Source organism: Rhinopithecus roxellana, chromosome 20, assembly GCF_007565055.1.
Source record: "Rhinopithecus roxellana isolate Shanxi Qingling chromosome 20, ASM756505v1, whole genome shotgun sequence".
In the NCBI taxonomy this organism is placed as follows: Eukaryota; Metazoa; Chordata; class Mammalia; order Primates; family Cercopithecidae; genus Rhinopithecus; species Rhinopithecus roxellana.
The window spans coordinates 52,161,221-52,170,514 of NC_044568.1; positions in this window are offsets into that span (position 1 = coordinate 52,161,221).

A 9,294-nucleotide genomic window follows, 5' to 3' on the forward strand; every position below is an offset into this window, starting at 1 on the left:
TTGAGAGCCACTGATGAGAAAATGAAAGGGAGAGTGATACTGACTTCGTGAAGTGAAGTAAGCTTGTGAAAATGTGATGAGTAACCCCTAAACCAATAAAAAACCAGAATGCATAACGTCTCTGTCAGTTAGAATATAGTTGTGCAAAACCACTCCAGGAATTTTATGCTGAAAGGGATTGAATACAGATAATTGGGTGCTTACAAAACCACAGGAGAGGCTGGAAAACGGAGCAGTAGCCTAGGCCTTCAGAGGAATTTTAGGAAACAGAGCTGACTCACTGGAGGAGCTCTGTCCACACAACTTGTAGGGTGGCAGACCCAGGCTGACGCTGGGACCACTTCAAGAACTGCCATCAGGCCAGGAGTGGTGGCTCACAAATATAATCCCAGCACTTTGGGAGGCCGAGGTAGGAAGATCACCTGAGGCCAAGAGTGTGAGACTGGCCTGGGTTACATAACAAGACCCCATCTCTACAAAACATTAAAACATTAGCTGGGCATGGTGGTGCACATCTATAGTCACAGCTACTCGGGAGGCTGAGTCAGGGGGAATGCTTGAGCCCAGGAGGTCAAGACTTCAGTGAGCCATGATCACACCACTGATTTTGCAGCCTGGGCAACAGAGTGAGTCTCTGCCTCAAATGAAAAAAAAAAAAAAAAAAAAAAAAAAAAAAAAACCTGCCATTGTTGTCAGTGAGGGTCAAACTGACACCCACCAAGGTTAGCAACAGGTCCTCTGAAGCTGCTGCAGAAAACCCAGTGTGACTATGTTTCCTGGCAGAAATTGCAATCTTCCTAGCAAGAGGGCCACTGCTTCACTCCTGCCTTTCCAGTCTCCTCCAAGTGCATCTAATTCACACAATTTGCATCCAAAACTTGAGCTGAAAAGGAGATTGGGAGATGTAGCCTGTCTCTGCATTACAGGAAAGCTGTATCAGTCAGGGTCCAGTCAGGAGACAGAAACCATAATGACTGTTTGAACAGAGAGAATTGAATATGTAGAATGTTTAACCAGGTTACTGTTAACTAGGTCATTCAAAGGGTAAAAAGAAAGTATCATGGAAGCAGCAGCTCAAGAAGTGACCACCATTCCTAAGACTAAAAGATAAAGGGAAGAGGTTGAAACTATTAAAAATCTAGAAATTTGGGGAGGGACCATGCAGAGCTGAAACTCAGATCCAGAAGAGGGGGTGCCATTTGATTGGTGCTAGTGTCTCTGAGAGGCATGATGGGCTGACACCTGCAAGTGTGGGAAAAACTGAAAACTGGACTCAGCTACTGCTACAAAAGGAATTGTTGTGGCCATGGTGAAGTAGCATGCTGTGGGAACACTCAGAGGAAGTAAAAAGAAGCAGACAGAAAGCTCATAGGAAATAGGAAGCAGACAGGAAATAGAATGGCAGTCAGGAAGCTCACAGGAAATAGGAAGCAGACAGGAAGCAGACAGGAAGAGCAAGTCTCTTCCTTCTCCCTCAGCATTCCAGGCTCCCAAGTGCCCCTATAGGCAGAGGCCAAGCCAGCTGGCCAAGCAAAACTGGTGTGTAGCACCCCAGCCCCCACATCCATCAGCCGAGTATGGAAGGTGGGTTTAGAGCTGAGAGACAATGACTTGCCTGGTGTGGTCATCTCTTTACCTACCATGCATGTTCCTCCGCACATTGTGAACTTCCATATGATATCAAAACAACTCTAAGTCCCCAGCAAACAGATGCAAATAGTCTTCATACAAAGGAAGATATTCGCATCCTCACCCCAAAATGAAGATTTGCTGAGTTCCAACAGTCATTCTACAGATCTCTCAGCTATGCGAATTACCACTCAAATTCAGTCACACTCCCATCTGAATATTCCGAATATTACCTAAAGGCTACATTGTAAAATTAACCTCCAACAAACTTGTATGAAACAGTTAAGGAAAGGAAGATAGAGAAGAAAAAATAGTTAATAGACACATGTGCATGCACACTCAACCAGCAAGGAAAAATATATGCATAGGTGCTAGAGTCCTTATTGCTGAAACTGGTCATGAAACCGTCACTCGTACTCACAGCTTCCTTCTTCCACTCTCCATCCCGTATTTCCTTTGCCCTTATCCAGGTCTCAGCTGGCTGGGGTTCTTCACATCATGGGTTAACCATGAAGATTATGAAGATTTATGTAGGGTCCAAATCCTCAGTGGTTCTGCCTTACTGTGATTTTTATAAAACTTCTGTTTATGTAGCTTTACATTAACTTTTACGATTGGACTGCAAAGTTCTAAGAGGCACCTGAGAGAATCCCCTGGGTTCTAGACATAGACTTCCCTGTCCCCATTTGTGTAGCACAAACCCGTTTTCCCCTTGATAAGGGACTCCCCAGGATCCCTCACTCCAGACAGTAGGAGAGGAAGTCCCCCTTCTTTTCCTGATGGTTCAGTGGCAGGAAGAGCCCCAAACAGTTGTGGCAATCTCAATTCCTAGTTCGTTAGAGCTATTGTTCTGTCTCCTGGTAGAATTATTCATTCCCTTGGGAATCAAGACCTCCAAACTAGCAGAGAAAATGTTTAGAAATGGTAGACAGAAACCCTGCAAATGTGAGCTACGATTGTGCCACTGCCATTCCAGCCTGGGCAACAGAGACTCTGTGTCTGAAAACACAATAGGTAGCCAGGCACAGTGGCTCACACCTGTAGTCCCAGCACTTTGGGGGGCCAGGGCAGGAGAATCACTTGAGGCCAGGAGTTCAAGACCAGCCTGGCCAACACAGTGAAATCCCATCTCTACTAAAAATACAAATATTAGCCAGCTGTGGTGGTGCATGCCTGTAATTCCAGCTACTTGGGAGGCTGAGACAGGAGAATCACTTGAACCGGGAGGCAGAGGTTGCAGTGAGCCAAGATTGTACCACTGCACTCCAGCCTGAGTGACAGAGCAAGACTCCATCTCAAAAAAAAAAAAATCCTGCAAGTGTGAGCTACAATTGCACCACTGCCACTCCAGCCTGGGCAACAGAGACCCTGTCTCTAAAAAAAATAATAGGCAGCCAGGCACAATGGCTCACATCTATCGTCCCAGCACTTTGGGGAGCTAAGGCAAGAGGATCACTTGAGCCCAGGAGTTTGAGATCAGCCTGGGTAACATAGTGAAACCCTGTCTCTACTAAAAAATAGGCGGGGCGCAGTGGCTCACAACTGTAATCCCAGCACCTTGGGAGGCCAAGGTGGGCAGATCACGAGGTCAGGAGATCCAGACCATCCTGGTTAACATGGTGAAACCCTGTCTCTACTAAAAATACAAAAAAAAATTAGCCAGGCGAGGCGGCGGGCACCTGTAGTCCCAGCTACTCGGGAAGTTGAGGCAGGAGAAAGGCATGAACCCGGAAGGCGGAGCTTGCAGTGAGCCGAGATTGCGCCACTGCACTCCAGCCTGGGTCACAGAGCGAGACTCCGTCTCAAAAAGAAAAAGAAAGAAAACAAAACAAAACAAAAGGTTAAAATGGGAAATTCTGTTTTATGTATATTCTGCCACAATTTTAAAAATTGGTATTTTTTTACAAAATAAGGTACTGCGTCGGGCGGGATGGCCTCCCATCTCTTCAGTGGGTTAGCGCTCACTGGCCTGTCGCAGAGTGTCGGGGTGACCACTCCAACTGGGCGGCTGCTTCCGGTGAGGGCAACGGGGAGGCCAGTGGCGTCCTCACCACTGAGGCATGAGCCCTGACCCTTTACTCTCTGGCTGTGAAGTGAGTTTCTTGATTAGAGTGACGTGTGGGATGCCCAGGCAGCAAATGACGCATGCACAGTGCTGTGCAGGGAAGGCAACTGCATTTCCTGAATATGGGCTTATTCTTGGAGGACAAGTCTCAGCCCCTGTCCTGGAGGAGGGGTCTAATGTCACCCACCTGCCACTGAGTGGCTGCCTGGTGCTCCCTCATGAAGCCGCCACGTCAGGGCATCCCAACAGCAGTGCCTGCAGGCAGCCCGGGGGAGAGGAAGCGGTAGGGAGGCAGTCTGTCGCGTGGCAAGAGTGATGCCATCTTGAAGCAAAACTGCCATGATGCCCAATGCTGGACTCCTGTGCACCAAGCTGTTCTGCAGGACAGTCTTTAAACAGCGCCTTTGGCATTCATAGCCCCTCCCAAAGATGCTTATCTAACCTCCCCAGTGGTAACGAGTTTTGGCAAGAAAGTCTGAGGTGTGATCAGCCGCCCATGTCTTTACCCTGAACGCTTGCCCTATAAAGATGACTTTCTGGAAGGCAGGGATGGGGAGCCACTATCTGTTCGTAAGTCCCTGTTTCTGTTCCTAAGTTCCTATTACTTCTGACCAGGTGCAGTGGCTCACACCTGTACTGTCAACACTTTGAGAGGTCCAGGTGGGAGGATTGCTTAAAGCCGGGAGCTCAAGACCAGCCTGAGCAATGTAGCCAGATGCTGTCTGCACACAAAAATTTTAGATTAGCTGGGTCTGGTGGCACATGCCTGTAGTCCCAGCTACTCAGCTACCTGAGGTGGGAGGAACGCCTGAGCCCAGGAGGTCGAGGCTGCAGTTAGAAATGATTGCACCACTGTACTCCAACCTGGGGGACAGACGGATATCCTGTATCTTAAAAAAATTAATTAATTAATTAATTAATTAATTATTTCAGAGAAACTGAATTTGTCAGCCTCTTTCTTCAGCCTCTGGGCTCCCTCAGCCTTTGAGGGTGGGGTCTGCACAGACCTGCTCACCAAGGAATAGAAACCCACGTGGCCCGAGCCATGCCATGTCTCCGTCCCTGTGCCATGGTTCCTTCTCCACAGCCCCAGCTCGTGTCCCCTGCTCTCGTTCTGAGCCCTGCCCATGCTCTCCTGCCGCTTTGCCTGTCTCTCCACCCAGGGATTTCAATCCATTACAGCGCAGATTCTTCATTGCAGCCCAGACTCACTTGCCTGCACTTCTGGAAGGAGGCGGGGCTGAGGAAAACTTTTCTACTCACCAGAGCTGCCGCTGGGGTTGTTTTCTTTTGAGGTTCAAAAGCACGGACCTGGCCTCTGGGATTTCGGGCTCTACACTTTCCCCACAAGAATCTGGATCTTGCCTGTGCTCTCTTTGCCTGTCCTGGTGAGTCCCCTTCCACTCCCAGCAGTTTCTCTGCAGTGTGGGTCCCTGCCCGGGGACGGTGGGTGTAGAGAGCGCTCCAGCCCGTTTGGGACCCACTGAGAAGCCCCACAATCACCTGCTTCTGCAGGGGGCGGCCTCTCAGCTTCACAGGAGGGTCGCCATGCTTCCCAGTGAGTGTCCCGCTGCTGTGTCCCAGGTCCACCTGCTGTCCCCTTGCTTCCCTCCGCATCCTACTACACCAAAGTTGATGCTGTGCCAGACTGTGGCGCAAGTGACTTGTCCCCACCCATTTGTATTCTGCAGATCATGAGGGGTCCGTGGGACTATCTCCTCACCTAGTATTGTCCACTGGGTTTATGGTTTTGCTATCTGGTTACTCTGTCTTTACATGGGGATTCCAGGAAATTCAAACACCTACCACCATCTTCCTGGAACCCCCTCCCCTCTTTGCTTTTTTTGGCTTTTTGTTTGTTTGTTTGTTTTTTGAGACGGAGTCTCGCTCTGTCGCCCAGGCTGGAGTGCAGTGGCCGGATCTCGGCTCACTGCAAGCTCCGCCTCCCGGGTTCACGCCATTCTCCTGCCTCAGCCTCCCGAGTAGCTGGGACTACAGGCGCCCGCCACCACGCCCAGCTAATTATTTTTGTACTTTTTAGTAGAGACGGAGTTTCACCATGTTAGCCAGGATGGTCTCGATCTCCTGACCTCGTAATCGACCCGCCTCGGCCTCCCAAAGTGCTGGGATTACAGGTGTGAGCCACCGCGCATGGCTTTTTTTTTTTTTTTTTTTTGTAAGAGACAGGTTCTTGCTATGTTGCCCAGGCTGGTCTCAAAACTGCAGCCCTCAGCTGGGCACGGTGGCTCACGCCTGTAATCCCAGCACTTTGGGAGGCCGAGGCAGGTGGATCACCTTAGGTCAGGAGTTTGAGACCAGCCTGGCCAACATGGCAAAACCCCACCTCTACTAAAAATACAAAAATTAGCCAGGTGTGGTGGTGTGAGCCTGTAATCCCAGCTACTCGGGAGGCTGAACCAGAAGAAATGCTTGAACCCAGGAGGCGGAGGCTGCAGTGAGCTGAGATCACACCACTGCACTCCAGACTGGGCAACAGAGTGAGACTCTGTCTCAAAAACAAACAAACAAACAAAAAAAAACTGCTGGCCTCAAGCAATCCTCCCACCTAAGCCTCACAAGTAGCTGGGATTGCAGGCTCAAGCCACCATGCCTGTCCGGGAATTTTTAAATTCTGGAGAGTAGAGAACTGCCAGCTGGGAGGAAGATGAGCACAGAAGGAAGAAGAGTAGCAAAGAGGGCGGAGTATCTTAAATTCCAAGGAGCTTCAAGGTTAGGCTGAAGGGCGAGGTCTCTGTGATGACCCACACGGAGATGCAGGCCCTGGATGGGTCAGGAGCCTCATCTCTGAGGCATCTTCCCGTGAGGCCCAGGCCTGGGGAGACAGGGCCCCCTCTCGCCTCCAGTGAGCTAAGCCAGGTTGTTCCAAGGGCTCACCTTGCTCAAAGTCCTCCTGCTCCAATTTCTTTTTTTTTTTTTTTTTTTTTTTTTTGAGATGGAGTCTCACTCTGTCTCCCAGGCTGGAGTGCAGTGGCTGGATCTCAGCTCACTGCAAGCTCCACCTCCCGGGTTTACGCCATTCTCCTGCCTCAGCCTCCTGAGTAGCTGGGACTCCAGGCGCCCGCCACCTCGCCCGGCTAGTTTTTTGTATTTTTTAGTAGAGACGGGGTTTCACCGTGTTCGCCAGGATGGTCTCGATCTCCTGACCTCGTGATCCGCCCGTCTCGGCCTCCCAAGGTGCTGAGATGACAGGCTTGAACCACCGCCCCCGGCCCTCCTGCTCCAATTTCATGCCTCAATAAGGAGCCTCAATATTTTCCCTGAGCACCCTGGGAGGGACAGTCTAGGGGTGAAATGAGACCACACACAGACTCAGAAAGAGCTCGGTCCTCCTCTTCCTGCGGGCTGCGGCCCACGTGCCCTGCCATCTGAGGACCCCTGCCACGCCCCCCCCGCCTCCTCCCACAGCGCTTCTGCCTGGCAGCCGTCTTGCTGTCCTTTGAACACACCAAGCCCCATTCTGCCTCCAGCATCGTGCCTCCGTGCATGCTTGGTGCTGTGTCCACCTGCCAGCACGACCTCCCCTCAGGCTTCAGCATGAGTGGCTCATCTCAAGTCTCAGCCGAAATGTCACCTCTTCAGTGACAGCTGCCCAACCAACCCCCACCCATAACCTTTTCTCCCTGTGCCCCCTCCCTCCACCCTGCTGGATCCTCTCCTTCTCTGTGTATTTGTTTTGCTTGCTGTCTGTCTCCCGTGAGCCTGGGAAAGTGAGCACCTGGAGTCAGGTCAGCATCACGTCCCCATGGCCCGTGGGTGACCAATGAAGAATCATGGGCTGAATACAGCCATGAACCCCTGCGGCCTCCCAAATTCCCACTAAAATGGCAGTAAAGGGATTTTCATTTTTTTTAAGCGTGAGGACAAAATCAGGATGGACAGCCACGTTTTGGAATCTGAATCTGATGGACAAATGGCAGTTCTCTTAGCAAGGTCAAGAGCACAGCTTCCTAAGCAGTAGGAGGGAAAGGCCAGGAAGAGTCTGACTATTCTCAAGAGGACTCACTCAGAGCTACTCCAGGTTAAAAGCAGAGGGCTTGTACAGCAGGCTCGATTCCACAGGCAGACATCTCTGCCTCCATCCTGGGGTGACAGCTCCTTCCTCCCAGCCTCTCCTGAGGGAGATGCGGGTGGTGATGAGCCTGACCTGCTGCCTGGCCCTGGGCAGGTGGCTCCACCAGAGCCAGGGAAAGGATGAGGGACCAGTGGGGCCGGGGTCAACCACTTCAGCTTCCCCCACCACCCCCAGGAACCCACCCTTGGACAAGGAACTGAAAATGGCATCCCCCACAGGGCTGTGTGGGCTTTTGTAGTTAAGCCATCAATGGGTCCGCACTAGTTCTCATGGCAAGACTCCACAAGGCCCTGTAGCCCCCCACATCCCACTCTCCCAAGGGGCTCAGCTGGTCCTTGGAGAACAAGGGATCAAGGGCGTTTCTACAGCACTGGAAGACACTCAATTGGGGTGTATTTGACCTGCTCTTGATTTTGAACTTAGCCCAAACCTTCCAGCCAGCCAAGGTCCTTGTCCCATGCACTTCCTCTGGGCAAGCTCTAAGGGGCCCCTTTCCCTTCCTGGCTACAGCTGTGCTTCTGTGGGGCCATTCTCTCCCCTTGCCTCATTCCTACCCACCAGTGCTGGCAGGAGACCACTCTCTGCCAGCCATCTCTGCTACTCTCAGCACACGGGCTGCATTCAAAGATTTGTTCTCTTCTCCAGACAGGGTCTACAGTTTGGGAACTGGTCTTGGGTGGGACAGGTAACAGGATGAGTCCTGGAGAGAGCTTGCCAGGGGCCAGGATGATGCTCGTAAGACCACTGCTTTGACACTGGCCTTGTGACTACTTTTTAGATCAAAGAGCTGTGAGTAGCCAGGGAGCTCAGCAGGCCACAAGCAGTCCAAGGGAGACGGGGCCAGCACCCACACCTCAGTCAGAGCTCAGAGTGGGGCTGTCACCCTAGCCAACGTGACAACTGCAGGGAGGGAGGTACAGCCCCAGAAGAAAAGTGGTTCATAGGCCAGGCGTGGTGGCTCACAACTGTAATCCCAGCACTTTGGGAGACCAAGGCGGGCAGATCATCTGAGGTCAGGCATTCAAGACCAGCCTGGCCAACATGGTAATACCCCGTCTCTACTAAAAAATACTAAAATTAGCCGGTCGTGGTGGTGGGCACCTGTAATCTCAGCTACTCGGGAGGCTGAGACAGGAGAATCACTTAAACCGGGGAAGTGGAGGTTGCAGTGAGCCAAGATCGCACCGTTGCACTCCAGCCTGGGCGACAAGAGCAAGACTCTGTCTCCCAAAAAAAAAAAAAAGAAGGGTTGTGGTAACTCCTGCTGGTGTGCCTACTATAATGGGATTTTACTTACATCACGATCTCTTGCCCAAAACCTCAAATTTCCTACATCAAGGGATTCTATATTTTCAGTCTTTATATAATGTCCCCTTACACAATTTAAGATACTAGATTTTTGCCATTTCATTTGCACCCAAAATATATTAACTCCAGACCCTTGGGAGAAACCTATTGTTTTAATTAGCTTTCATTTAGGCATCATTAAAGAACTGATCACAAAGGG